At 48.8% G+C, this 27,853-nt stretch overlaps 1 long non-coding RNA gene across 4 annotated transcripts; it reads left to right on the top strand.

Annotated features, from left to right (window-relative positions):
- The first annotated feature begins 334 nt into the window (after positions 1–334).
- LOC144306998 (uncharacterized) lies at positions 335–26,681 on the top strand. 4 transcript variants are annotated; one of them, XR_013373956.1, is made up of 6 exons: positions 335–2,486; positions 5,497–5,621; positions 23,719–23,885; positions 24,080–24,247; positions 25,078–25,163; positions 25,303–26,681. It is a non-coding gene; the product is annotated as an uncharacterized LOC144306998 (long non-coding RNA). The 4 variants fall into 4 exon arrangements; XR_013373958.1 differs by lacking the exons at positions 23,719–23,885; positions 24,080–24,247; positions 25,078–25,163; XR_013373959.1 differs by lacking the exons at positions 23,719–23,885; positions 24,080–24,247; positions 25,078–25,163; positions 25,303–26,681 and adding an exon at positions 7,293–11,801.
- The last annotated feature ends 1,172 nt before the right edge of the window (positions 26,682–27,853 follow it).

The raw sequence follows: 27,853 nt of genomic DNA, 5'->3' as shown, positions 1-27,853 counted from the left end.
CACGTGGGCACCCACCTCTGCCCCACGTTTTCCTTCCATAAACCTAGAACTATTTTTGGTCTTTTGGAAAGTCTGAAATGCTAGTCGAGGGGCGCCTGGGTGGCTAGGATGGTGAAGCGCCTGCCTTCAGCTCAGATCGTGATCCCTGGGTCCTGGGATCGAGCCCCACGTTGGGCTTCCTGCTCAGTGGGGAGTCTTTCTCCCTCTGCCCCCTCTCCGCCCCCCATACTCTCTCTCAGATAAATAAATACAGTCTTAAAAAAAATGCTAGCCCACTGTCTTCCCTGGGGTGGCCTCACTGAAATAAATTCCTCTCTTGTTTCACCAGCGCTCCTCTCTCCGCCTCTGGATTTTGTCAGCGGCCAGTGGCCCCACCTGGTCTGTTTGGACACTCCCCTTCCCCAGCCAGGTGTTCCCGCACCCCAACCTGCTACAGGGGCGGGTGGGGGGCACACAGCCTGCTCGGCCTCCACTCTTAGTAGTTCTCTCTCCCCCTCAACTCCTCCTTTACCTGCCGGAATGCCTTCCAGCTACCTGGTGGGAGCAGAGCCCCACCTTCCCTTTGCTTAGAACAAAGGAGCTGCCGCAGAGCCGGCGTGGGGGCAGGGGCTCCTGAGCAGCTGACCCAGGCAGGTGGCTGGAGGTGGCCGGAAAAGGTTTGTTGTAGCTCCCGGGCTTTCCCAGCCCTTCCAGGTGGGGAAGGACTCTGCACTTTCACCCTGAACTCCATCAGGTTTGCAGCTGGCTGTTTCCCAACACCCAGACTGGTCTTATTTGTGGCCTGGGGGGGAGGTGCAGGAGTCTGTCAACTCCTTGGCACAGTGTTCCAAGGACACACACCGGGAATGCAGCTCAGGGCTCTCAGGAGGGTGCCAGGGGCCCTGCAAATTCACTAATAACAACCATGAGGCCCCGCAGAGCAAGTATGCACTTTCATCAATCACCCAAGGAGCCTCCTCATTTGTGTTCTGCTCACGTATTCAGCAAATCAGCTCTGTGCACCTGCCGTGTGCCCGCACCGTGCTGGGTGGCCCGGCTGCTCCACTGGGAGGGGGTGGTTGTGGCTGTGTGTCCTGGTGTCACACTGTCCCGGGCTGGAGGCTTACATGCTGGTGGCGGTGAGGAGGTTGTAGAGAGCAAGATGGAGTGACTCATGTCAAGCAGGGGCCTGTGCCGAGCAGTGACACAAGGAGTAAAGGGTACGGGAGCGACACCAGCACCAGCTGACGACACACCCAGGCCCAGATTGACCCCAATCCCTCCCAAAGAGGAGCACGTTTGCAGTAAACCGTCATGCTCTTCGGACGTGACCTCGGTCATAAAGGCAGCTGCGGCCAAAGGCTCTGCCCCAGGGATCTGCGAACAGAACCCAGAACCTTCTCTGCTCAAGCACGAGATGCGGGAAGAGGCCGGAGCTGACCCGGACTGGACCGAGGCCTGGTCTCCACCGAGCCCCCAGACTGACTTCACGTTGGGTTCTTGAACTTTCTGAACCCCTTTTATCTCGTTTCTTGTGTGACTTGCCTTATGCTCTGCTCTGCGTGCTGCCCCAGAAGGCAAGTCTTTGGACTTGGAATCCTGGACCCGCTTTGTGATGATGTCACCCCAGCCTTGGACCCAACTCCGCCGACGCTGCGGAAAGACCCAGCTCGGGCGTGGTGCTTGGAACTGGCTCACGCACGACAGGGGCGCCGTGGGATCAGCCCCCCAGGAGAAGGAGGCAGGACCAGGCAGCAGATGCAGAGCCACAGTGGGGGCCCGGCCCCGGTACCCGCGCTGGCCCGTCTGTGGATGTGGGCTGCCCTCTGCGCAAGGTGCCTCTCCAGAGCTCAGGCGGGGCTTCAAGGTGCTCGGAGCTGGGGCAGCCCTGGTGGCTGGACGGTTTGGCGCGGCCTTCGGCCCAGGGCCTGATCCTGGAGCCCCGGGTTCAAGTCCCACGTCAGGCTCCCTGCATGGAGCCTGCTTCTCCCTCTGCCTGTGCCTCTGCCCCTCTCTCTCTCTCTGTGTCTCTCATGCATAGATAAATAAAATATTTTTAAAAAATAAATAAATAAAGTGCTCGGAGCTGACAAGCCCTCTGCAGACACCGCAGCAGGTGGGGCTGAATCCCCCCAGGAAGGCGGATCTGGGCAGTAGCACATCTGCGTGTCCACCGCACTGAGTCCGCATCTCGCTCCCTGCGTGGCCTTGGGCAGGAGGCTCAGCCTCTCTGAAGGACAGTTTGCCTATCTGACAAGAGGGGGTGATAATACCCACCTCGGGGAGGATAGGAATTCCTACCATAGCAAAACCCGTAGAACGAGCTCAGTAGGTCGTTGTTTCTGGAAATCATTAAAAAAAGAAGTAAGGTCTGCACTTGAGGGAACTTCTGTTCATTTCCGTAGTTCCAGCCCACGCTGATCCGGTGTGAGGAGTGCAAGCCTCGGGAGACCAAGCGGCCCCTCAGCGGCGGCCCCTGGCCCTATCTCGGGAAGGCTCCCCCGAAGGTAAGGGACCCTCAAAGCTGGGACCTGCACCAGGAGCTGTCTCGGCAGGGGGGAAAGAGAGGGTGGGAAGGAGGGAGGGTTTCAGGTGATGGGAGAACATGTGCAAAGGCCCAGAGGGGAGAGAAAAGTGAGTGGTGGTGTGGCGGGCCAGGGGCCTCCAGGGGGTGGTGGGGAGAGGGCAGCAGCCCCCGCTTGTGGCCTTTGCAGAGGAGGCGGTTTCTGCTACAAGCAGGGCCCGGCCTGTTCTCCTGGCCGCGGGTGTCCAGGGCCCTGGAGGTGGGGGCTGCTGCTGGCCAGAGAAGTGCTGTGACTTCCAAGGCCAGGAGGTCCTGGGCCACGAGGTCTTCCTGGGCCCTTGGGCAGGGGATGTCCTGCCTGGCTGGGACCTGGGCGGCACCCTCTGCTAACACAGAATTTCGGAGGGAGAAGGGATCTGGGTCTTCCTCTGCGCTTACTCTCAGCCCCGGAAGTAATCAGAGCACTGTACAGAGAGTCCAGAAGGCAATCGGCTCTGTGGCTTTGACCCAGTCACTTCACCACTCTGGACCCGGGGCTCACAGTGTGCGTTATTAGGATCCCGCTGCTCTGGGGCCCTGAGTCTGAGGGATTTTCTTGCAGCTTTCCTCTGACAAAATCCTGTCTCGTTTACTTTGATCTTGCTTATCTTTTCTTTCTCCAGCCCCTTCCTATTCTTCCTCCCTCTCGACCTCCTAAGGAGCTCTCAAGGCCACTCTGACAATCGGCCTGCCTGCCGGCTCCTCTGCACGCCCCCCTCCCCCAGAAGGAAACAGAAACAATAGGAATCGCTTCCCCAGCAGCCTGTGTCCCAAGTCAAGAAGAGGGATCAAGTTGTTTTCTGGCACTGCTGGTGCTTTCCCCAACCCCACCACACCCTCTGTCCTGCCTCCCTCGTGACTTGGCTTCCCCACTAGCAGAGGCCGAGGCCTGGCCTTTGCCCCAGGCCTTCTGTCAACCACCCAGCCCTGTCCTTGGAATCTTGCTTCTCAGCGCAAGGCCTCCTCCTCCAGGAGACTTTCCCTGATCTCAGCAACATCCTGCAGGTCCTGTGTCTTAGCCTCCATTTAATTCTGCTCTGGGAGAGCATGAGAATGGGTTGTTAACACGTGTGACTCCCCATGCTGTGACTCCCCAGCCTGATGTCTGCGCATAGTGGGTGCTGGATACGTGGGGGGCAGAAAAAGAAGGAAGAAAAGAAAGGAAACAGCATGAATCTTTTTTTTAAAAAGATTTTATTTATTTATTCATGAGAGACACACAGAGAGAGGCAGAGACACAGGCAGAGGGAGACACAGACTCCATGCAGGGAGCCCGATGCGGGACTCGATCCCGGGACCCCGGGATCACGCCCTGAGCCGAAGGCAGATGCTCAACCGCTGAGCCACCCGGGCGCCCCCGCCTGAATCTTTATAGGAATCTTTGTGGTGTGTCTAGAGCAAAGCTGGTCCCTATTTATTGTTTTATGTCCAACAAAAAAATCACAAAACATACATCCCTGGAGCGCGTGTGAGCCCGACGACCTGACAGGCCTGCTGGGGACCAAGGAAGAAAGCTCCTAACGAGGCCTCCCTGGGCGACTGTTGCCCAGCACTGGCCACTTGGAAGGAGGCTGCTGCCGCGCTCGGCTGCCCCTGGTGCGCAGGGTATGGAGTGCGTGCGGGTGGCAGGGAGCGGGGACACCGATCAGGCAGCTCGGGGGTCTGGGCGCGGGGCCTCCCAGGAATGATCTAGAAGTGAATGGAGTTTGGCCCGAGTGCGGCCTGGCCTGGATGAGGAGCAGTGGGCCGGCGGGGTGCAGGGGGAGAGGGGCGGCATGTGGGGGGTCAGGCCTTCCTGCAGCCCGGGCCTGGGGCCTGGTGATGACACGCTGTCACTCGGACCGAGTGAGGCGCCACTGAGGCTGCCGACCACGAGGGCCAGTGAGGGGCTGTCATCAGCCCCCTTCCCGGATGAGGAGGCTGTCTCAGGGAAGGTGAGGAACCCCCCCCCGCCCACCGTGGGAGGACGGGACTCCCTCCTGGCCCGGACCCTGCCGGCCACTCTGTAGTTCTGGGCACCTGCTGGCTGAGGCCCCCCACCCCCGGGAGGTAGGCTCCGTGGCCACAGGACTGTGGTTCGCGGGGTCACCCTAGTGCCTCGCCCGGTGCCAGTTACATAGCAGGAGCTCAGTGAACCTTTGCTGATGAGCAGACGGAGGCCCAGACAGCCAGGGCGGGGACAGAGGCCCAGACTGCCCAGGGGGAGGTGGGGACAGAGACCCAGATCACCCAGGGGGGGACAGAGGCCCAGATCACCCGGGGGGGGGGACAGAGGCCCAGAACACCCGGGGGGGTGGGGACAGAGGCCCAGATCTCCCTGGGGGGAGAGGGGGATAGAGACCCAGACCACCTGGGGTGGGGGATAGAGGCCCAGACTGCCTGGGGTGGGGGGACAGAGACCCAGACCGCCTGGGGTGGGGGGGCAGAGACCCAGACCGCCTGGGGGGGGACAGAGGCCCAGATCACCCTGGGGGGAGGGGGGTGCAGAGACCCAGACTGCCCGGGGGTGGGACAGAGACCCAGACCATCCAGGCTGCAGGCACTGCTCTGCTGGGTGATGAGCTGGGTGGTGAGCTGGGTGATGAGCTCAAGGATCCCTGAGGTATTCCTGGGGCTCCCCCACCAGCCTGAGGTCACATGTGTGAGTCTCTGCTTGGGACCTTTGCTGCCCCTGTGCTGTATCTAAGGAAGTCTGAGCAGGGTGCCTGGCTGCATGGTGTCTTTCATTTATCAATTTCTTCCTCTTTTTTTTTTTTTCATTTTATTTATTTGAGACAGAGAGAGAGCATGAGTGGTGAGGGGAGGGGCAGGGGGGAGCAGGAGAAGCAGGCTCTGCATGGAGCAGGGAGCCTGACTCAGGACTCGATCCCAGGACTGATCATGACCTGAGCTGCAGGCAGGCACTTCACCAACTGAGCCCCCCAGATGCCCCCAGTTTCTTCCTTCTTTCACAGGCCCAGTCACCGGTGGCTGTCCAGCAGGGGTTCCCTGAGCTTCACTCTGTGCCTGACACGGGGCTGGGATGGCACGCTAGGGGCTAACACGGTGGCGCCCGCTCCCATGGATGTCGGCAATGAGGGTAAAAGAAGGGGAAACTCCTGATGGGTTCTTAGTCTGGGGTGAGGGAGTGGCATTGGGGTCCACTCCACAGTGAAAAGTCCCCCCGAGCCGCCGTGGGGACAGAGTGGGCCTGGGGTGGGCATCACTGCCTCTTGCCTGGGCCATGAGAGGAAAAGAGAAGGAGGGAGGGGAAGAGAGGAATCAAAGGATTCCCTCGGATTCTGGCCTGAACAACGGGGAAGGGGAAGGCACGGCTGGGGGGAGAAGCCTAAGAATGCCAAAAGTCTTTTGAGTTCAAGGCCAAGACTGTTTATTTGTTGAATTTCTACAATGCCTCTTTGCCGGGCCAGAAAATACAAAGTGCAAGGCCAGGCCCCGGGGTTTTCTGCTGCAGCCTTGGCATTTCCTGCAACGTTGTTGTCATTTTTACCCTGGAACCCAGGGGTCACGTGACTCCCCAGTCCCTGACCTTGGCCTCCTGGGGCAGGCCGGGACTCACTGTATGCACTCTCCCTGCTGGTGTCTCCTGGCACTGGGGTCTGCTGAAGGGCACGTCCCAGGCCCTCCAGGCGGGGGTGTGTGGCGGGAGCCTCCTGTGCACGCACATGAAGCAGGGCTGTGCAGAGAAGAGTAACGCGCTGCCTTAGTAAATGCTTGCCCTGCTAGGTGTTTATTTTATTTTTTATTTTTTATTTTTTTTGCTAGGTGTTTAATATCACAAGCATTTAATTCTCAGAACAGCCCAAGACAGATATCCCCACTATTTAAACAGGAAAACAGAGGCCGAGAGGCCTCGCCACGTGCAGAAAGCCTTGAGGAGACTGTTCAGAGGTAGAATCCTAACCCTCCCTCCTTGGTTGTGTTTTTCTTTCCAGGGGAACCTGAAACACTTTTTCTGCTCTGGTCCCCCACCCCCACCCCACATATCTAATTCTGATTATCCAAGTGGACTTTACACCAGATAGCCCTGAACCAGTACCTGTCTTCCCCTTGGAGGGTCACTGGGTCCTCCGTGTCGGTTTTTCCCAATCTTAAGCCAGAAGCTTGCAAAGTGACAATTGGCTCTTGCACCTGAGCAACAAAATGTCTATGCTGTGGTTAACATCACCTGCCATGTCCAGATTTACTCGCTTAGGTTTCATGTTAGGTCACTGAGCAAGCCACTTGCCTTAAAAGGGTGTGATGCTTTCAGTGGGGTCTTTGATAGGTGTGGGTCTCAGGGACCATGGCTCTGAAGTTCACCCCAAATATTGGGAATTACCCTGCTTATAGTTATCGTAATCATCTCCCTGGTGCATTGTATCCTCTCGAAAAACTTTCAGTGCCTGTTTGCAGCCGCTAAGTACCAAGCAGGTGATCTCCCCAGCCTGGAATGTCAGAGAAGTGAAGGAAGCAGCTGACAAGGTGTGTGAGGTTGTGGCCTGTGAATATCACAGAGAACCAGCAAAAAACATCATAACCTGTGAATATCACACAGAGGATCCATAAAAGCTGTGAGAACCACAGGGTGTAGCTGAAAGTGGCTCCAGTGCCTTCAATTTTGATCACATCTCTCCATTATGTGGAGAATCTGATCAAAGGGGGGAAATCGTTAAAAAGAATACGACAGGCCCCCAAATGGCATCGCTTGGGCCAAGTCACCAAACCAGGGTTTACTACCCAACCTAACTGCAGTTTCAACCTTCCCCAGAAATTTAAGGATCCTCTCCATCCCCCCCCAAAGGAAGACGAAGTAATCTGCATGGTAAGACCCCCTGCACCTTCCTCATGGGAAAGAGAGGCTGCCTGGGGTAAACCTTCACTAATGTAACTCCTTGTCCCACCTCTGGGATTCCGTTTCGGATGTGGTACGCATATATAGTGGAATGGTACTCGGCCATCAAAAGGAATGAAATCTTGCCATTTGCATCGATGTAGATGGAACTAGAGGGTATTGTGCTAAGCAAAATTAGTCAGAAAAAGGCAAATATCCTATTATTTCACTCATATGTGTAATTTAGGAAACAGAACAAATGAATGTGTGGAAGGGGGGAAAGAAAAGGAGAGAGAAAGGCAAACCATGAGATTTTTTAAAAACATTTTTTAAAAGATTTATTTACTTATTTTTGCGAGAGACAGACAGAGAGAGAGAGAGAGAGAGAGAGAGGGAAAGGATGGGCAGAGGGAGAGAAAGAATCTCAAGTGACTCCCTGCTGAGCATGGAGCCCGATGATCGATGATCGGGGCTTGATCCTATGGCCCTGAGATCATGACCTGAGCTGAAACCAAAGGTTGGATGCTCAACCGACTATCGCCAAAGACTCTTGCTTACAGGAAACAAATGGAGGCTTGATGGTGGGAGGTGGGCCGGGGGGTGGGCTAGATGGGTGATGGGTATTAGGGAGGGCACTTGATGTGATGAGCACTGGGTGTTAAATATAAGTGAGGAATCATTAAATTCTACTCCTAAGACCAATATTACACTACATATTAACTAACTAGAATTTAAATAAAAATTTGGAAGTAAAGAACAAAAATAAAATCTTTCCATTTTATACAGCTCCTCAGACCACTGCCTGCTAACTCGCTAGATGGGATGCTACCCAATTCATGAATTGCTCAATAGAGCCAATTAGAGGGGTTTTTTTAAGTTTTAACAATAAAGCCAATTAGATGTTAAAATTTACTTGGTTGAATTTTGGTTTTTGTTGTTTTCTTTTTGTTTTGTTTTGTTTTGGTTTTTTGTTTTACAAAGGACAGCCAAGGAATTTCTACTTGTTTTACTTTAGTAGAATCTTGTTTATAAATTAAGGTTTATAAAATCTCCCATGAGTTTCACCAGAACTCAGAGAGATAATAATTCTTGGAAAAGCATCCACCTCATGGAAGTCACATAATGTTTGCTGCAATATGTTTTTTTTTTTTAATTTATTTATGATAGTCACACAGAGAGAGAGAGAGAGAGAGGCAGAGACACAGGCAGAGGGAGAAGCAGGCTCCATGCACCGGGAGCCCGACGTGGGATTCGATCCCGGGTCTCCAGGATCGCTCCCTGGGCCAAAGGCCGGCGCCAAACCGCTGCGCCACCCAGGGATCCCCTGCAATATGTTTTAAAATTTCTGCTCTATGGTTTAATCATAGAGTATGTGCATAATACGTTTGATGATTGACGAAAATATTCTTGTTGTTAACCTTAATCCCTTGGTAACTAGTGTTGGGAAATGGATAAAGGGGAAGAGAAGAGGGGTTGATTTTGACACTTCTCTTCTGTGTCCTTATGGGCTTTTAGGATTTTCTCATTAATAGTCCTAATGATGTGGGGTTGCTGAGCGTAATGATCAAGAAAGAATTCTTGAGATGTTTTATGGTGCAAAAAGGGGCCTTTATGATAGCACAGGGGCAGGACCCATGGGCAGAAGGAGATGCACTGTGATTGTGAGGTGGGACTGATTATATATGTTTAAGCTGGGGGAGTAAAGAGAATGGAAGTCTCTGAAGGGATTTCTGTATGTTAAAGATTACAGGATTCTGGAGGTCTGGCTATTGTCAAGCTAAGGTTGCTTTTAGTTTCTAGCAAAGCATTAACATTAAGGCGGCTATGAGCTCCTTGAGGAATGCCAGGTATTTATCCATGGGCTGCCAGTTGTGAGGAAATTTAATTTTATCTACATTTCTCTTGGCTTTGTTCTCCATATCACTAATAATTGGCTAGAAAGGTCCCAGTCTCTAGACTTACGGGCTCCCAGCATGACACTTGAAATCCACAAGGCTTTCCCCACAGAATATTAAAATCCTAAGGTACATACATCACTATATATATATGAATGGAGAAAATGGGTCTTTTTCTCATTGTTCTTAAACATTAAAACAAATTGCAAGAACTCTGAACTCGAAGGAAATATCTAGACGCAATGTATTTAGATTAGGAGAAAAGCAGGATGTGAGAGTGTTTGTTATCATGGCGGCTTTTAATTAGGGGAATGAGTTGGATGGAAGATGGGCTTTCAGGCCTTAAAATATAATTATTCCTCCAGCAAAAGGAAGTAAACAAGGTCTAGATGTGGCAAGGTCATCTAACTGGGTATCCTAACCAGATCACCCCAATTCTGACTGGGCATTTCCTCCTTACACAGCTCTTAATAGCTATCCTGGTACCATGGTGAGCTCCCCATTCCGAAGTATGCTTTTTGGAGGCCTTTCTCAACAAGGAAGGACTCTTTCTCTCAGCTCGAGGCAAAAGTTAATTCTCCTTTCTCTGAATCTTCACGTCACTAGACTATTCCAACTTCCCACAGGGCCTTTTTCACTTTTCACCTTATACGTATTTGCTTGTAGATTTATTTATACTGTAAAAAACCCAAACAATCCCAGAGGCCCAAGATGGAGTCACTTATGCCAGGCCCAGAATGCCTCCCAGTTTGTTTTGTCAACCTAGGGAGTTTGGCAGGTAATAAATGCTCAGTCGTAATTCATACGTATCAAGATAACAGGTTACAGTGAGCAGAGGACACTAGAAGGGGTAAGTGCATGGTGTAGGGTTGGGCTGGGCATTACTAAATCTGCTTGTTCCCCATCCTGGTTATTGAAGGAGAGACCGACAAAGGAAAATGTTTTTCACACTGTCAAAGGCCACAATGGTTTATCCAAAGCAAGAGAGTTTATTTGGTTTTTCCATTTGTCGTGAAAAGCTTTAAATAGCAGCAATTGTGGAGTTTGGTTATAAAGACGTGTTCTCCACCCAAGAGCATTCCTTCCCCAGAGCTTCTCTGTTAGAAGTTTTCATCTAAAATCAGTCAGAAAAAAAAATAAAATAAAATAAAAATAAAAATAAAATCAGCCAGGATTCCTTCTGTTTATGTCAACAACTCTTTTAGCACATCATCCAGATGAATTTGTTTCCTGTTGTGGGAGGGAGGATCGAGTTCAGGCCCAGATGGTTGACTCCCCACCTAGTGTTTCGTGATCTGTACGTATCCATGAAAACAGACACCTCTGGCCTACATTTCAATAGACAAGCTGTGCTGTGTGTGACTTCTCTGTTACCCGGTTGGGTTGATGGGATCTCTATAGCAGGACTTGGTGAACCCAATTTATTTTATAAATTAGTTAATGATATCAGGGTTGTGCTTCATTGTCTACTCTGACAGGAACACGACAAAAGTTCTAGAGAAAGATTCCGCGCCACCACCACCCCCAACACTCTTCCTCATTTTGTCTGAGCAAACTGCTCCCAGGTTCTTCTGGCTTGACTAGCCTCAACCTTGGCCTAGAAAGACATGAACGAGCACTAGCAGTTTGTAACAGCTCAGAGCTACATCTCTTGGATGATCCTCACTCCCCTTAAAGTGCCTGCCTGAGGAAACTCAAGGGTGGCAAAAGAACTTGCTGTTTGTTCCCACCAAGGCAGAAAGACAGGGCCCCTGCCTTGCAGCAGCTATCGTGGGAGCCTAACTCGATGAGCTCAGGTAGTGAACTCAGGGGGTTTCGTAGGGATCAATCCCCTTTCCCACTTGGTTGTACTTTCTCACTTCCCTGACCAGCGGTCTAGCATTCTCCCCTAAATGCCCACTCACGGGGTGCCTGGGGTGGGGGGCTCAGTCCATGAAGCACCTGCCTTCTGCTCAAGTCATGATCCCAGGATCCTGGGATCGAGTCCTTCACTGGGCTCCCTGCTCAGCGGGGAGTCCACTTCTCCCTCTCCCTCTGCCACTCTCCCTGTTTGTGCTCTCTACCAAATAAATAAATATTTTTTTTAAAAAAATGACCACTCAAAATAAAATAAAAATAAAATGACCACTCACTTCTGTGCAGATTGAAGTTGAGGTCAGTTATGCTGGACTCTCTTCCTTATTGCAATAGTTGCTACTGATTAAAATCTGTCCTTACCAGTCAGTGTCCTTTGGTGTCTGATTTTATTGAACATCTTTATTTTTTTTTATTTTTTAAAAGATTTTATTTATTTATTCATGAGAGACACAGACTCAACCATTGAACCACCCAGGCGTCCCTAAACCTTCAGTTTTAAGGTAAACATGTTGTGCGGATATCATGGACAGTATGGCAACTATAGTCAACCCTACTATAGCGTATATTTGAAAGTTGTTAAGAGAGTAGACCTTAAAGGTGTTCATCACAAGAAAGAAAAAAATTCTATGTGAGGTGATTTTTTTTATGTGAGGTGATTGACGTTAACTTATTGTGATCATTTCAGAATACATACATAAATCATTATGTGGTCTACCTTAAATGAATACATTGGTTTTTTTTTTAAAGATTTTATTTATTTATTCATGAGAGAGAGAGAGGCAGAGACACAGGCAGAGGGAGAAGCAGGCTCCACGCAGAGAGCCCAATGTGGGACTCGATCCAGGGCCTCCAGGATCATGCCCTGGGCTGCAGGCGGCACTAAACCGCTGCACCACCGGGGCTGCCCAAATGAATACATTGTTATATGTCAAGTATATCTTGATAAAACTGGGGGAAAATGGGAGGGATCGCACACATTGCTGGTGGGAATGTAAAATGGGGCAGCCACTGTGGAAAAGACTTGGCAAGTCCTCAAAACCATTAAATGTAGAGTGACATAGGACCCACTCCAGCATATACCCAAGAGCATCAAAGACATATACTGGGGCAGCGCGGGGGGCTCAGCGGTTTAGCCACCTTCAGCCCGGGATGTGATCCTGGAGTCGCAGGATTGAGTCCCGCATGGGGCTCCCTGTGTGGAGTCTGCTTCTCCCTCTGCCTGTGTCTCTGCCTCTCTGTCTCTCTCTCTCTGTGTCTCTCATAAATAAATAAATAAATCTTAAAAAAAAAAAACATATGCTGTCACAAAACTGACACACAAATGCTTACGGCAGCATGATTTATAATATAATACCCCAAAGTGGAAGCTGGTGAATGGACAGACAAAATGTGGGATATCCATACACTGGAATATTATTCCTCCACAGGAAGGAATAAAGTACTGATGCACACCACACCAGAGAAGGACCCTGAAAACATTCCACTAAATGAAATAAAGCAAACACAGAAGCCACGTGTTGTATGATTCCATGAATACAGAATGTCAAAAACAAACAAACAAACCAGCAAAAAAACAAAAACGAATGCCCAGAATAGCTAAATCCATGAGGATGGAAAGCAGAGTAGTGGTTGCCAGGGAATGAGGGCCGGGGAGAGGTGGAGGGCTTCTCTTTGCAGTGATGGAAATGTTCTGGAATGCGGTAGAAGTAAGGATTGCACCATACAGCGAAGATACTAAAACCCACTGGGTTGCACACTTTATTTACTTTTTTATTTTTTATTTATTTTTGTAAAAAGATTTTTATTTATTTATTCATGAAAGACAGAGAGAGAGAGAGAGAGAGAGAGAGAGAGAGGCAGAGACACAGGCAGAGGGAGAAGCAAGCTCCATGCAGGGAGCCCTATGCGGGACTCGATCCTGGGTTTCCAGGATCCCGCCCTGGGCTGAAGGCGGCACTAAACCGCTGAGCCACCAGGGCTGCCCGATTTACTTTTTAAAAAGATTTTATTTATTATTTATTTGAGAGAGAGAGTGAATGAGCGAGAGTGAGAGCGAGAGAGAGCACGCACAAGCAGGGCAAAAAGCAGGCTCCCCGCTGAGCAAGGACCCAGACCTGGGGCTCCATCCCAGGACCCTGAGATCACAACCTGAGCCACAGGCAGACACTTCACCGACTGAGCCACCCGGGCGTCCCTGGATTGCACACTTTAAAATGGCAAACTTTAGGGCACCCCGGGTGGCTCAGCGGTTTAGCACTGCCTTCAGCCCAGGGTGTGATCCTGGAGTCCCCGGATCGAGTCCCACATCAGGCTCCCTGGAGCCTGCTTCTCCCTCTGCCTGTGTCTTTGCCTCTTTCTCTCTCTGTGTGTGTCTCTAGTGAATAAATAAATAAAATCTTAAAAAAATAAAATGGCAAACTTTATGTTATATGAATTGCATCTTAATTTAAAAAAAAAAAACACGACTGTGCTTGCAACCCAAGTGTTGGAGAGTACTCACACCTGTGCCACTATTTTCCGGCCATACTTACTAAAAGTGTTCAAGACTTTTGCAGTTTAAATAAATACACAGAATGAAAGGCAGCCTGGGAAAGAGAGGTTATTTTGAGGCTAACCCCGGGTAAGGAGCCGCTCGCCTAATCTTTTTCTTGGGGCAGTGAGTGGAGAGAGGGAGGTGAGGGCGATGGCTTTCTAGGGGCTGCGATTGGGTTTGCAGAGGAGGCCCCAGCAAGGCCAGTCTCTCCCCTTCCCCCGAGGGCTGTATCCTGCTGTAGGGCTGTATCCTGCTGTAGCCTTCGGCCCTCACTCGGACCAGGGCACATGCTGCTCAGATGAGAAGCAAATCTGCCCACAGCAGCCAAAGAAAACAAACGCAGAGAGAAAGCAACGGAAAACAGAGAGGAAGTAGGATTCGGCATCCTGGCTGATGACATCCACAGGATCAGAGCCGCAGAGACACGTGGCCCTGGCCACCGAGGCTGCCCGGGGACTTGGGGGACACCCAGGACCAGACTGGCCAGACGCGAGGAGGGCCCTGGTCCTCGGTGTCCTCGGCCCAACCCCCCAGCTTTGCCCTTGACCGCAAAGGGACATCGGTGTCCTTCCTGTATAGGGGTAGAGGCCAACGCACCCCTTGGGTCGTCTCTTTTTATAAAATATACACTGAGATTTCACTGGGCCCAAGAGACACAGGCGGTCCCCCAAGTCCCGGCTGGTGGAAAGCCACCTGACTAGGAGTAAGGCGGGAAACAAAGGCAGAAGGAAATGCAGATAAAAATTAAATGTCCCTGGAGCACCTGGGTGGCTCCGTGCTTGAGCATCTGGCTTTGGCTCAGGTCATGATTCCAAGGTCCTGGGATCGAGTCCCTCATGGGGCTCCCTGCATGGAGCCTGCTTCTCCCTCAGCCTGTGTTTCTGCCTCTCTCTCTCTCTGTCTCTCATAAATAAATACATAAAATCTTTAAAAAAAAAAAAAAATACTTGGCCTGCAGCTGGCTCTTAGTCCCGACCCTTCACTGTGCTGCGCCAAGGGAAGTTGTGCCTTAGCACTTACCCTCCAGGAAGGAAAGGAGGGCCTCCTTCCATTGCCTGCAGAACCTGCTCCAAGCACTTCCTCCCCACCCTGCTCTCCAAAACGCTGATCACACTGCCCCCTGGTGGAACCTCTGGCAGATCCAGGGCAACCCCAAAGACCCAGAGGGGCTGGGGTGAACCCCGCAAGCCTGGGACCCGGGGGGATGCCTGAAGCGACAGGCTCACAGTCAGGTCCCGCTGATGGTTGTCATGCAGAACACAGACTCCACATTACCTGCTATTTCAATGTTTGAAGACAAGCTAGAAGCTGTCCTATTGGAAAACCAAAACTAAAACTGGAAACCAACTGTGTAAGCCAAAGAAAACAAGCAGTGGGAGAGTTTGGGCTGCAAACCAACAGGAAGCCTTGATTTCTGTGGAAGAGACCAAACATCCATAACAATTAATTCCAATACGTAAACAAAGAACAATCTTGGTAATGGAAATATCATCCATAAAATATAAAAATCAAAACCATGAGCATATTTCACAAGGGGAAAAAAAAACCAAACTTATTCACCTGCTTCTGAATTTTTCCCATATATTTGCTCATTACACCAATTTTTTTTACTTCTTATATTAACCAACAGAAACTAGGTTTCTTTCTTTTTTTTTTTTTTAAGATTTTATTTATTTATTTATTTATGAGACACACACAGAGAGAGGCAGAGACACAGAGGGAGAAGCAGGCTCCACTCAGGGAGCCCTACGTGGGACTTGATCCCGGGACTCCAGGGTCACGCCATGGGCCGAAGACAGGCGCTAAACTGCTGGGCCACCCGGGCTGCCCAGAAACTAGGTTTCAGTAAAAATTATGGGAGGACAAATACAAGATAGAAAAAATTATTCTTTTTAAAAAATATTTTATTTATTTGATGGAGTGAGGGAGGGAGCATAAGCAGAGGGAGAGGGAGAAGCAGGCTCCCTGCCGAGCAGTGAGTCCGCAGTAGGACTCGATTCCAGGACCCTGGGATCATGACCTGAGCTAAGCTTAACCAACAGAGCCACCCAGGCACCCAGAAAAAATAATTTCCATAAGTTATCTTTTCCTGCTATTTGGGTGGGGGGAAGTCAATTCATCTTCACATACTCTTTTTTTTTTCTCATTTAAAATCACATACTCTTTCCTGTGCTGCCCTGATCATCACACCAAACTGTTTCTTTCCTCCGAAAGCATTGCAGGGCTTTTCAGGACTTTCTATTCCTCTTGGGGGTCTTCCTCTCTTTTCTGTTTGGTAAAGCTCCTGTGCATTCTTCAAGACCCCGTTTACATGTTGCCTCCCACCAAAACCCAGATGACGGGATGTGTCCGCAAGTTTTCAGGCCATCACAGGCTCATCGCCCCCCAAGCTGTGCTTTCAACGTTCCAAGCCCCCATCTCTAGTATAACAATCATTTTGCTCGGATTTTAATGATTTGTTTGCACATCTTTTGACGTGGGGAATCCACCCAGAGGTGGGCTGTGTCTCGGATGAGGCACAGAGCTTTGAAAACCCTTTCTAGGTTAGAAGCTGGTAGGGGCCGTTTGCCGTCCGTTTTGCTTCCCCAGAGCCTAGTACACAGCCAGACTCATCTAAGTGGGGGGATTTCAAAATATACTGTAAAAACACTTTTACTTTTGAATTTTTGGAATTTTTTTGAGTACTTACTCAAAGTGATTTTCATGGCTCAGAGGGCAAAAGGTGTAAATGTCCATACAAGTGAAGTTTCCACCTCTCCCTTGTTTCCAGCCGCTCAGTTTCTCTTCTTATCAGTAAATAGTTAACTCATTTTTAAATATCTTCTGGATGAAGTTCATGCTCTTTGACACAGTGAAATTCTTTCTGCCACCTGGGCTTGTTTGCCTTCCCAGCCCTCTCCCTGCACCCAGCTTTTGCCCTCTCCTTTCCAGCCTGCACTAAATTTAGTTCCTCAGAATGCTGTGATCTCTGTCACCCCGTCTTGCCACCCTTTCTGTCATTAGCAGAACGTTTCTGGTCAGCCCAGCCTCAGCCTCTCTGTCGCAGTGCGGACCCCGTGTCCCGAGGGCTCCAGGAGCCCCCATCCCTCCAGTTCTGATTGCCTGTTTCCTTTCTTTTCTTTTCTTTTCTTTTTTTAAGATTATTTATTAGAGACACACACACAAGGGAGGAGGGCAGAGGGAGAGAAGCAGGCTCCCCATGGAGTGTGGAGACCAATGTGGGGCTCGATCCCAAGCACCCGGATGATGACCTGAGCCCAAGGCAGACCCTTAACTCATTGGGCCCCCCAGGTGCCCCAGATTGCCTGTTCCTAATGTGTGTTCCTAGCAGGCTCCTGGGCCTGGAGGTCTAAGACTCCTTAGTCATTATTAAAAACTAAAGACCAAGGGTGTCAAATAAATAAATAAAATCTTTGAAAATAAGTGAAGATTAAAGACCAGAATCTGGGGGCCCCTGGGTGGTTCAGTAGATTGGGCCTCTGACTCTTGGTTTTGGCTCAGGTCATGGTCTCTGGGTTATGGGATTGGGCCTCACATCGTGCTCTGAGCTCAGCTCAGAGTCTGCTTGTCCCTTGCCCTCTGCTCCTCCTCCTGCCCACCTCCCCCTTCTCTCAAATAAGTAAATAGAATCTTAAAAAAAATAAAAATAAAAAAAATAAAGACCAGAGTCTAGCACACTGCAGGGCTGGAATGAAGGTTGCTGTCTCCTGGGCAACAATTGGCCATTGTCCTTGTTCTGGAAACCTCCTGACCGCTCAGCCTCAGGAAGTTCTGGGACTGGGGTTTGGCAAGCGAAGCATAACCTTGCCGGGGTCCATCCCAAACCATCGGGTCACATCAGTGTGCACGCTCGTGGGCACGAGGCCCTATTTCTTAGGATGAATGAGAAAAGCAGCGCAGACGTTTTCGTTATCGGCCTGCTGTGACTCTCAGCAGCAGAGGTCAGGGTCCCCGAGTCCAGTCACCCCATGGACACAGTGGAGTTAGACTTTCTACTTTAAAAAGCTACAAGGCAGAGATTCTGAACCTTGATCAATCCTCCTGATGTAATTAAAAAAAATTTTTTTTCGTTTTTTTATTCATGAGAGACACAGGCAGAGGGAGCAGCAGGCTCCATGAGGAGGCCTGATGTGGGCCTTGATCCTGGGACTCCAGGATCACGCCCTGGGCTGCAGGGAGGCACCAGACTGCTAAGCCACCCAGGGGTCCCTTGATGTAGTTTTTGAATGTGGGTGAGGTCCAGAGCCTACAGCCAAGAAAGACATTCTTGAGATGTCTTTGGTGCAAAATGGTAATATTATGAGAGCTCGGGGACAGGACCCGTGGGCAGGAAGAGCTGCTGCCCTGGGGTTGTGAGGAATGGTTGATTATACACTATGGGGGTGGGGGTGGTAAAGAGAAGGGAGGTGCCCTGAAGGACTTTCCTATGTTGATGGAGCACTCAGGATCCTGGGCCTGGCTATTCTGAGGCTAAGATTGTTTTTCCCTCTAGCAAAGCATTAACATCAAGATGGTAAGACTTCTGGGGCACCTGGGTGGCTCAGTGGTTGAGCGTCTGCCTTCAGCTCAGGGCGTGATCCCGGGTTCCTGGGATCGAGTCCCTGCAGGGAGCCTGCTTCTCCCTCTGCCTGTGTCTCTGCCTCTCTCTGTGTCTCTCATGAATAAATAAATACAATCATAGGAAAAAAAAAAAAAGAGAGAGAGCTGGAAGTTTCCTGGAGGAAGGTCACACAAATCCCACCCAAGTGTTGGTGGGGTGGTTGTGGGGTGGCAGCTTGTGCTTTGTCCTCGGCTTGCCTTCTGCTCCCTCATTGCTCTCAGTGGGGACGTTACAGATGGACAACCCGCTATGTCCAGAGTCTTCGCCACTCCCCCAGCCTTTCCAGCGGAAGGTACAGCTTTCTCTCAAACTTCAGCCCCTACACTGAATGCCAAATTATTCCATAGGATTGTGAGTCCTGTAAAATGCAAGGTGTTATGAACATTTACCATTATTATTATTATCATTACTCAGACTTTTTTTTAAGATTTTATTCATTTATTCATGAGACACACAGAGGGAGAGACAGAGACACGGCAGAAGGAGAAGCAGGCTCCTCATGGGGAGCCCGATGTGGGACTCGATCCCAGGACCCCAGGATCACGACCTAAGCTGAAGGCAGATGCTCAACCACTGAGCCACCCAGGCGTCCCTATTATTACTCAGATTCTTACACAAAACTTACACATAGTAACTCTAGGATGTCACAAAAGCCCACCTATGTATATATTTTGTACAAGGACCCAAAAGTACTAAAAAGAGGCTACTTTGTGTGTGTGTTTAATTATCATTTTATTTAGTTAAGTTTCAAGTTCAAAAATTTCCTTAAACTTTTTATTTTTAAGATTTTTTTACTATTAAGTAATCTCTACACCCAATGTGAGGCTTGAACTCGCATCTCCTGATCTCAGGGTTGTGGTCTCAGGGTTGTGAGTTCGGCTTCCATAGCCTCTGAGCTCAGTGTGGGGTCTGCTGGAGATTTTCTCTCCTTCTCCCTCTGCCTCTTTCCCCACTTGCACGCGCTCTCTCTCTCTCTCTCTGTCTCTCAAAATAAATAAATAAATCTTTAAAAAAAAGTCACATGCTTCACCCACTGAGCCAGGCAGGCACCCCAAAAATCACCTTTTAAACTCACTCTACATGGTTTATTATTCTTCATCATTCTTTGTTTTTTAACAATCACTTTTACATAGCCTTTGATTAATGTTTAGCCTTAAAGACTTCTAAATTGCATTGGTAAATTTAATGTTTTTCTTCTAAATTCTTCAATTATTTGACTAACAAAGTCAGCTTTCCAATGATTTCAAAAAGTTCTTATAATCTAATAAATGAAAAATATTAATATGGAGATTTTTAAGTTCCCAATAGGATTATTTACAAACTCAGGACATTTTTTACTTATGATGTTTAGTCACCCAAAAAAAAAATCTAAGTCAAGTAAGCAATTACGTAACTTAATTGGAATCTCAAGGTTAATCTTTTAGAAATTCTTTTTTCCCCCAAGTTTTTATTTACAGTCCAGCTAGTTAGCCCACATAACAGATGTAGAATTCAGGTGTAGATTTTTTTTTTCAGGTGTAGAATTTAGTGATTCATCATTTCCATGCAACCCCTGGTGCTCATCACAAGTGCCTTCCCTAACGCCTATCACCTATTTCAGCCATTGCCTCACCCACCTCCCCTAATCTTTAAGATATTTTAATATTTCCCACTATTTTCTAATATATTAAACTCTCTTAAGTGTTACAAATACTTGAGATACCAAGTATATGAATATTCCTCTGATTAACACTAGTATAATAACTTACTACTGCATTATGTCCCGGATAAATTCTAAGTCTTCCTGGTTTTTTTTTTATGATACTCAGAGAGAGAGAGAGAGAGGCAGAGGGAGGAGCAGGCTCCATGCACCGGGACCCCGACGTGGGATTCGATCCCAGGTCTCCAGGATCGCGCCCTGGGCTAAAGGCAGGCGCTAAACCGCTGCGCCACCCAGGGATCCCCTAAGTCTTTCTGTTATTTCATTGAGTAAGTTTGAGTTTTGGAGTTCTTATTGCAGGTGAATGAGATTTTAAGTTGAACAATCATTTTGATTAAGATACGGGGCTCTGGAGCTGTGGCCACCCGCAGACTAGCAGGTGGAGTCCTTTAACCAGCTATTATGCCAGTAAAGAACTTCAAGTACATGCCCTATTTTTTTTTAAAGATTTTATTTATTTATTCATGACAGACACAGAGAGAGAGGCAGAGACACAGGCAGAGGGAGAAGCAGGCTCCCCGCAGGGAACCCAATGCGGGACTCCATCCCTGGTCCCCAAGATCACACCCCAGGCCGAAGGCGGCCCTAAACCGCTGGGCCACCGGGGCTGCCCAAGTATATGTCCTATTAATAGGGTAGTAGCCTCTTCCCCTGTTCCTCAGGATTCAAGGTATGTAATAGCTGATTCTTACTACTGATGATTTTGTAATTTCAGCCAGGTTGCCCCAGTGCTTGATTGATCTCAAGCAATCAGTGTACTGCTTCATTCCATTTTTTATTCTTTTAGGGGCACCTGCCTGGCTCAGTCAGTAGAGCATGTGACTCTTGATCTTGGGGTTGTAAATTCAAGCCCCATGTTGGGTGTAGAGATTACTTAAAAATAAAATATAAAGGGCGCCTGGGTGGCTCAGTTTGTTAAGCATCCAACTCTTGGTGTTAGCTCAGGTCTTGATTTCAGGGTTGGGAGTTCAGGTCCCCCATCGGGCTCCATGCTGGGCATGGAGCATGCTGGAAAAAAATATAATAAAATAAAATCTTTAAAAAAAAAGTGAGCTTAGAATAACTTGTGCTAGAAAGCAAGAAAGTGCTCCAAGATTAATGAGGTCATAGAATCCATACTGAGAGGCCTTCTACTGGTTAACCCTGGACAATTTTATTTTTTTATTTTTTATTTTTTTAAACATTTTATTTATTCATAGAGACACACACACACACAGAGAGAGAGAGAGAGAGAGGCAGAGACACAGGCAGAGGGAGAAGCAGGCTCCATGCAGGGAGCCCGACGTGGGACTCGATCCCAGGTCTCCGGGATCACGCCCCAGGCTGGAGGTGGTGCTAAACCTGCTGAGCCATAAGGGCTGCCCACCCTGGACAATTTTAGCATCAAAAATATTAATGGTACTTTGAAAGTAATCCATGAGTCAATAATGATACCAGAAATAGAAATGGGGGAGGGGAACCTGCTCTTTACAGAGAACATGCCAGTTATAAATGTGGAAGTGATGTTTTAAAAATCACTGTTTTATAATCATCAACAAAATCCTTGTTACAGCATGGATCATGGATGGATGGTACACAATCAAGTGAAAGTTTTCTGTAATACAAAGAAATTCAGTTAAAATGTCCATTTACAAATTCTTTCATAATTATATAGATAATTAACAAACTTAAGCATTTGACCAACTTTAGCATCCCTATAATTGGGCAAAATAATCTTAGATGTCTCCTAATGTGTTGCAATGAAAAGTGCAAAATTTCCCCTGTGTGTTCCTCTTACAAAATGTTTCGCCTGAATCTAATCATGGAGAAACAAATCACACCGATGCAGATTATGGAACATTTCATGAGAGAATGACCCGGACACTTCAAAAACATAAATGTCAAAAGAGACAAAAAAGGAAAAGAAAAGGAAAAAATTGTGCAGGTGAAAGAGTCTATTTTAAAGGAGACTATAGACATGGGAACCAAATACAATGTATAATCCTTGATTGATTCTGAATTTTAAAAAATATCTATAAAAGTCCGGTAATATTTGGAGACAGATATGGGCTGTATATTAGATAATATTATATTAATGTCAAATTTCTTAAATGTGATGATGGTTTTTTGATCATGTAGGAGCATGTCCTAATTCTTATGAGATACTAGAATACTTAAAAGTGAGGGTCATGATGTCTGCAACCCATTTTCAAATGCTTCAGGAAATATATATACATACATGAAGGGAAAGAGAGATAAAGAGAAACAAATGTGGCAAAAGTTAAACATTTATAATTTAGATGAAGGATGTATAGGTAGGTGTTGTATCCTATTTCTAACTTTTCTGTAGGTTATTTTTTTAGTTCTCTCTACTCCCAACATGGGGCTCAAATCACAACCCCAAGATCAAGAGCCCCACATTCCACGGACTGAGCCAGCCAGGTGCCCCTTCTCTGTGGGTTTGAAATATTTATAAATTGTAAATCACTGATCATCAGGGCAAATATAACTATGGGGTCCTATAGAAACAGAACAGGGAAGAGAGAGACATGTCCTTTGGGGTGCATGGCGGCTTGGTAAGGAGCAATTCAGGGCATTGTGAAGAAGGAAGGCAGGGTTGCATGGAGTAGTGAGTGAGGGGGTGAGGAAGTGTTCATAGACAGTCTGTAGACAAGCAATTCGAAAGTGTGATTGTAAAGGGGAAGAGAAGGGACGGGTCAAGGAATGTTTGTAAAAGATGGACAACCCTTCACTGTGGTTAAATGTATTTTAGTCAGTGGGAGAAAGAGTTTGAAGGTTCAGGAGAGAAAGGAGGGGATGTGCTAAGTCAGTAGATCCCAAGGCAGGAATGGGATCCTGAGGACAAAAGGCTGGTAAGTCTCAGGCAGAGAGTAGGACATTCTACTCACAGAGCAGGAGGAAAGAGAAAAGCTTGCACCAAAGGAGTTCATGAAAATGTGTGCACTTAGGAGCAGGGGAGTGAGGAAGCCTTTCCTGGTGCCTTCTATTGCTCCAAATCTGGAGGTCAGGTCATCTTCTCACGGAGAGACAGGGAGGTGGATGGAGGAAGATTCAAGCAGAGTGGAATGTAGAAAGCCGGAGAAATGACTGCTAAGAAACATGGGGCTGCTGGGGATTGTTCCGTGAGTCTCCTTTCCTGTGTGCACATCCCACTTATAATTTCTTCGAGTTCTAATTTGGCTACACACAAATAAATTCAAAATGGATTAAAGACCTAAATGTCAGACCCAAATCAAAGTCATGGAGAAGAACACAGGCAGTAAACTTCCTTGACACTGGCCATAGCAACTTCTTTCTAGGCATGTCTCCTAAGGCAAAGGAAATAAAAGCAAAAATAAACTCTTGGGACTACATCAAAATAAAAAGCTTCTGCACAGAAAGGACACAATCAACAAAACTAGAAGGCAACCTACAAAATGGGAAAGGTATTTTCAAATGACATGTCTGATAATGGGTTAGTATCCAAAATCAACACCCAAAAACCAAATAATCCAACTAAAAATGGGCAGAAGACACAGACATATTTCCAAAGAAGACACACAGATGGCCAACTGACACATGGAAGGTCACTCACCATCAGGAAAATACAAATCGGGACGCCTGGGTGGCTCAGTGGTTGAGCACCTGGCTTTGGCCCAGGGCGTGATCCTGGAGTCCCGGGATCAAGTCCCACATCGGGCTCCCCGTATGGAGCCTGCTTCTCCCTCTGCCTGTGTCTCTGCCTCTCTCTCTGTGTCTCTCATGAATAAATAAAGAACACCTTTTTTTTTTTTTAAAAGGAAAATACAAATCAAAACTACCATGGGATATCACCTCACACCTGTCAGAATGGCTAAAATCAACAACACTAGAAATAACAGGGATTGGCAAGGATGTGGATGGAGAAAGGGGAACCCTCTTGCACTGTTGGTGGGAATGCAAACTGGTGCAGCCACTCTGGAAAATGGTATGAAGGTTCCTCAAAAAGTTAAAAATAGAGCTACCCCAAGATCCAGCAATTGCACTGCTAAGTATTTACCCAAAGAATATAAAAATACCAATTCAAACATGCACCCTGATGTATGTATGTATGTATGTATGTATTTATTTATTTATGTATATTTTTTTATTTTTAATTTTTTTGCACCCTGATGTTTATAGCAGCATTATCTACAATCAACCAGTCATAGAAACAGCCTAAGGGTCCTTCAACTGACAGATAAAGATGTGGTGTCTATACACAATGGAATATTACTCAGCCATAAAGCGAATGAAATCTTTCCATTTGCAATGCCATGGATGGAGCTAGACTATATTACGCTAAGCAAAGTAAGTCAGTCAGAAAAAGGCAAATATCCTACGATTTCACTCATATGAGGAATTTAAAAACAAAACAAATGAACAAAGAGAAAAGAGAGAGAGGGGCAAACCCAGAAACAGACTCTTAACTACAGAGAAAAAACTGCGAGTCACCCAAAGAGGTTGTGCAGGAATGGGTGAAATAGGTGATGGGGGTTAAGGAGTGCCCTTGCCGTGATGTGCACTGCGTGACCTATGGAAGTGTTGAATCACTAGATTGTACACCTGAAACCAATATTACACTGTATTTTTTTTTAAGATTTTATTTATTTATTCGTGAGAGACACAGAGAGAGAGGCAGAGACATAGGCCGAGAGAGAAGCAGGCTGTCTGTGGGGAACCCAATGTGGGACTGGATCCCAGGACCCTGGGATCATGACCTGAGCCAAAGGCAGACACTCAACCACTGAGCCACCCAGGTGCCCATATTACACTGTACCGTTAAGTAACTGGAATTTAAACAAAAACTTTAAAAAAAGAAAATCTAATTGGGCCACTTTGTACTATCCAATATGGATTTTTCCTATTAAATAAGATTTTGGATTGAGTTGCTTCATAGATGTTCGGTTCCCTTGTTGTTACTTCTGGTTTCACACCAGGGTAGTGAAGATGGATTTGTACAACCCAGGAATATAACAGCACAGTTTTACAGGAATAACCCCGAGGGGCTTTGCTCAGAAAGGGCTCTGGGTGTGGCACCAGCAGGAGAAGAGATGGCTAGCATTGTCAGTGCCAGATTCTCCTCCGCTTGCTGGGGACAGATAGACTAGATTTCGTATCCCTTCTCCTCTCTTATGCAGCCACAGAACGTCTCACATGACCAGCGTCCAGCGTCTCTTGACCTCTCCCCACATGTGGCTCTGTGGTTGGCTTCTGGCTAACAGCAGTAAGTAGGTGGGCCGGGCACCACTTCCAGGACCACTCAGTATAAATCTCCCACGCAAGAGGTCTCTCTCCCTGTCACTCCTCCTCCTTGTGCTCTCTCTCTCTCTCAGATAAATACAATCTTTTTTTTTTTTTTAAAGATTTTATTTATTTATTCATGAAAGAGAGAGAGGCAGAGACACAGGCAGAGGGAGAAGCAGGCTCCATGCAGGGAGCCCGACGTGGGACTCGATCCCGGGACTCCAGGATCATGCCCTGGGCAAAAGGTAGGCGCTAAACCATTGAGCCACCCAGGGATCCCATATAAATAAAATCTTAAAAAAAACCCAACCAACCCACAAAGGTCAAGTTACCTGTCCAGGTAACCATTCCTTCTTTGATGTCCCACAAATAACCCACACTCATGGTCTACAACATCATCTTTCTTCCCAGATCAGCTTCTTCCCTTGAATTTTTTGATCTCAGAGAATGACTAGCCCCACCTGTACCCGGACAGCCAGGCCAGAGAGTTGGGAGTCACGGGGGACTCCTTCTCTCCCCCGACCTCACTGTTCTGTCTGTCACCACCTCTTGCGAAGGGTCTCCCCGCTATCTCTCCTGTCCACGTCCCCGTCTCCACCCCACTGTGATTTCCCCTGATTCGGAATCGCTTAGGCCCAAACGCCAGCATTTGCTTCTCATCCACCCACTTCTGCGGTTGCCCCTTCCCAGACCAGTCAGTGTCGCCTTCCAGCACCCAAGTCGGACCGTGCCCCATGCTGTTCAGAATTCCGATGTGTCTCCACATTAAGATGAGACAAGGAGCATCTCGATTTGGCCCCCGCCCAGCCGTCCTGCCTCGACTCCTGCCACCTGCTGCATCCACAGGGACAAGCTCATAGAGCTCAACAGCTGGTGGTCACACCTTCCTCACGCTCCTTCCGTTTCTCCGTGCATTGCACACGCCTCTCCTTTGGCCCAGCATTCCCTTGTCTGCCCCTCTCCCAACCCTCCATGTGTTCCAGTCTCAGCCCAAAGCTCCCTCCCCTGAAGATACCACTGTCCTGAGTTACAGCTGCTCTTTTGTCTCTACTTCAGTGCCTCTTGTCCAGGCCTGCGCTGTCATTCTCCTGGTAGGGGCTCCCTAAGCTCCTGGGTGCTGGGCAGCTTCTTTGAAATTTTGCATACCTGGTGGCCAGTCTAGGGCAAAGCCCGGCGGATGACCAATAAATGTGTGAAGGAACAATGTTAATAAGGAACATTTTTCCCTGTCTGGGAGCTCCCGTCAAGCGAGGAGGATGGACTTACAGACAAATCCACCTGACAGTAGACTCCTGCTGGACGGAGGGCTCTGACCCTCTTGGAGAGTCTGGAGAGGAGGAGGAATCAGGTGCATTCCGCATTCGCAGTACCGCGCTGGAAAAAGAAATCTGAGGCTTGGCCACTGAGCATGATGAGAACGTGTGGTTACTGAAGAGGCTGATTCCACTGGGCTGGGATATCATTCTTTTTTTTTTTTTTTTTAAGATTTTATTTATTTATTCATGACAGACACAGACATGGACAGAGGGAGAAGCAGGCTCCCTGCGGGGAGCCCCATGCAGGGCTGGATCCCAGGACCCCGGGATCACGACCTGAGCCAGAGGCAGATGCTCAGCCACTGAGGCACCCTTCTCAAACGTTCCCAGAACAGCGTCACAATTTAAGGAACGGTGTTTTGAAAAATAAACAACCTGAAACCTGAACTTGTCTAAGAAAAGCCCCTGTTCACCCTACAGCCTGTGTGATGGCAGCCGGGAAAGGTGAGCACAGCCCTGAGAACAAATTGTATCCGGTAAGCGGGCGGCTGGAGGGGCAAGAAAGAGCCGGGCTCGGTCCCATCTGTGCAGAGGTGACCGGCCCGTTAAAGGGAGGATGTGTGCAGGTGGGGAGCTCAGGGGAGCACCGACCACAGGTTGGTCCCTAGAAACGCGGTCGGGCCCCTATGCCCGCTGGCTGGCGACTACAGAAGCCTGGATTGGGATCCCTGGGTGGCTCAGCGGTTTGGCGCCTGCCTTTGGCCCGGGGCGCGATCCTGGGGTCCTGGGATCGAGTCCCGTGTCGGGCTCCCGGCGTGGAGCCTGCTTCTCCCTCCTCCTGTGTCTCTGCTTCTGTCTCCATCATGAATAAATAAATTAAAAAAAAAAATTAGAAGCCAGGATGGCAGCCTCCCGCGGAGAGGGGGGGACAGGCCCCGGCTCTCGGCTCTCAGTCCGGGAAAGGCGTTTCTGCAGGAGATACGCGCCTCAGAGCACAGAGGAGGGACCCCTAACGCCGCAGCCCCCCGCCCCCCCCCCCAGGGCGAGCTCTGGAAGGTGGGGGCCCAGCCTCAGCCGAGGCCCGGAGGGTGTTTATGGCAGGTGGGGTGCGGGGCACTGGGGGGCACTGCGGAGGGGTTGAGGTCGTCCCCCCAGGGGCCGGAAGTCACGCCGCCCTCGGGGCTTGTCTTTTTTTTTTTTTTTAAGATTTTATTATGAGAGACACAGACACAGGCCGAGGGAGAAGCAGGCTCCCTGCAGGGAGCCCGACGCGGGACCGATCCCAGGTCTCCAGGGTCACGCCCTGGGCCACAGCCAGGCGCTCAGCCGCTGGGCCACCTGGGCACCCGGGCTGCCCTCGGGGCTTGTCTCTCCGCAGACGCTTCCACCCGGGGCGCGAGAACGCTGCGTCCGT

Source organism: Canis aureus, chromosome 38 (genome assembly GCF_053574225.1).
Source record: "Canis aureus isolate CA01 chromosome 38, VMU_Caureus_v.1.0, whole genome shotgun sequence".
Taxonomy (NCBI): Eukaryota; Metazoa; Chordata; class Mammalia; order Carnivora; family Canidae; genus Canis; species Canis aureus.
This window is presented reverse-complemented; position numbering and strand designations above follow the sequence as displayed.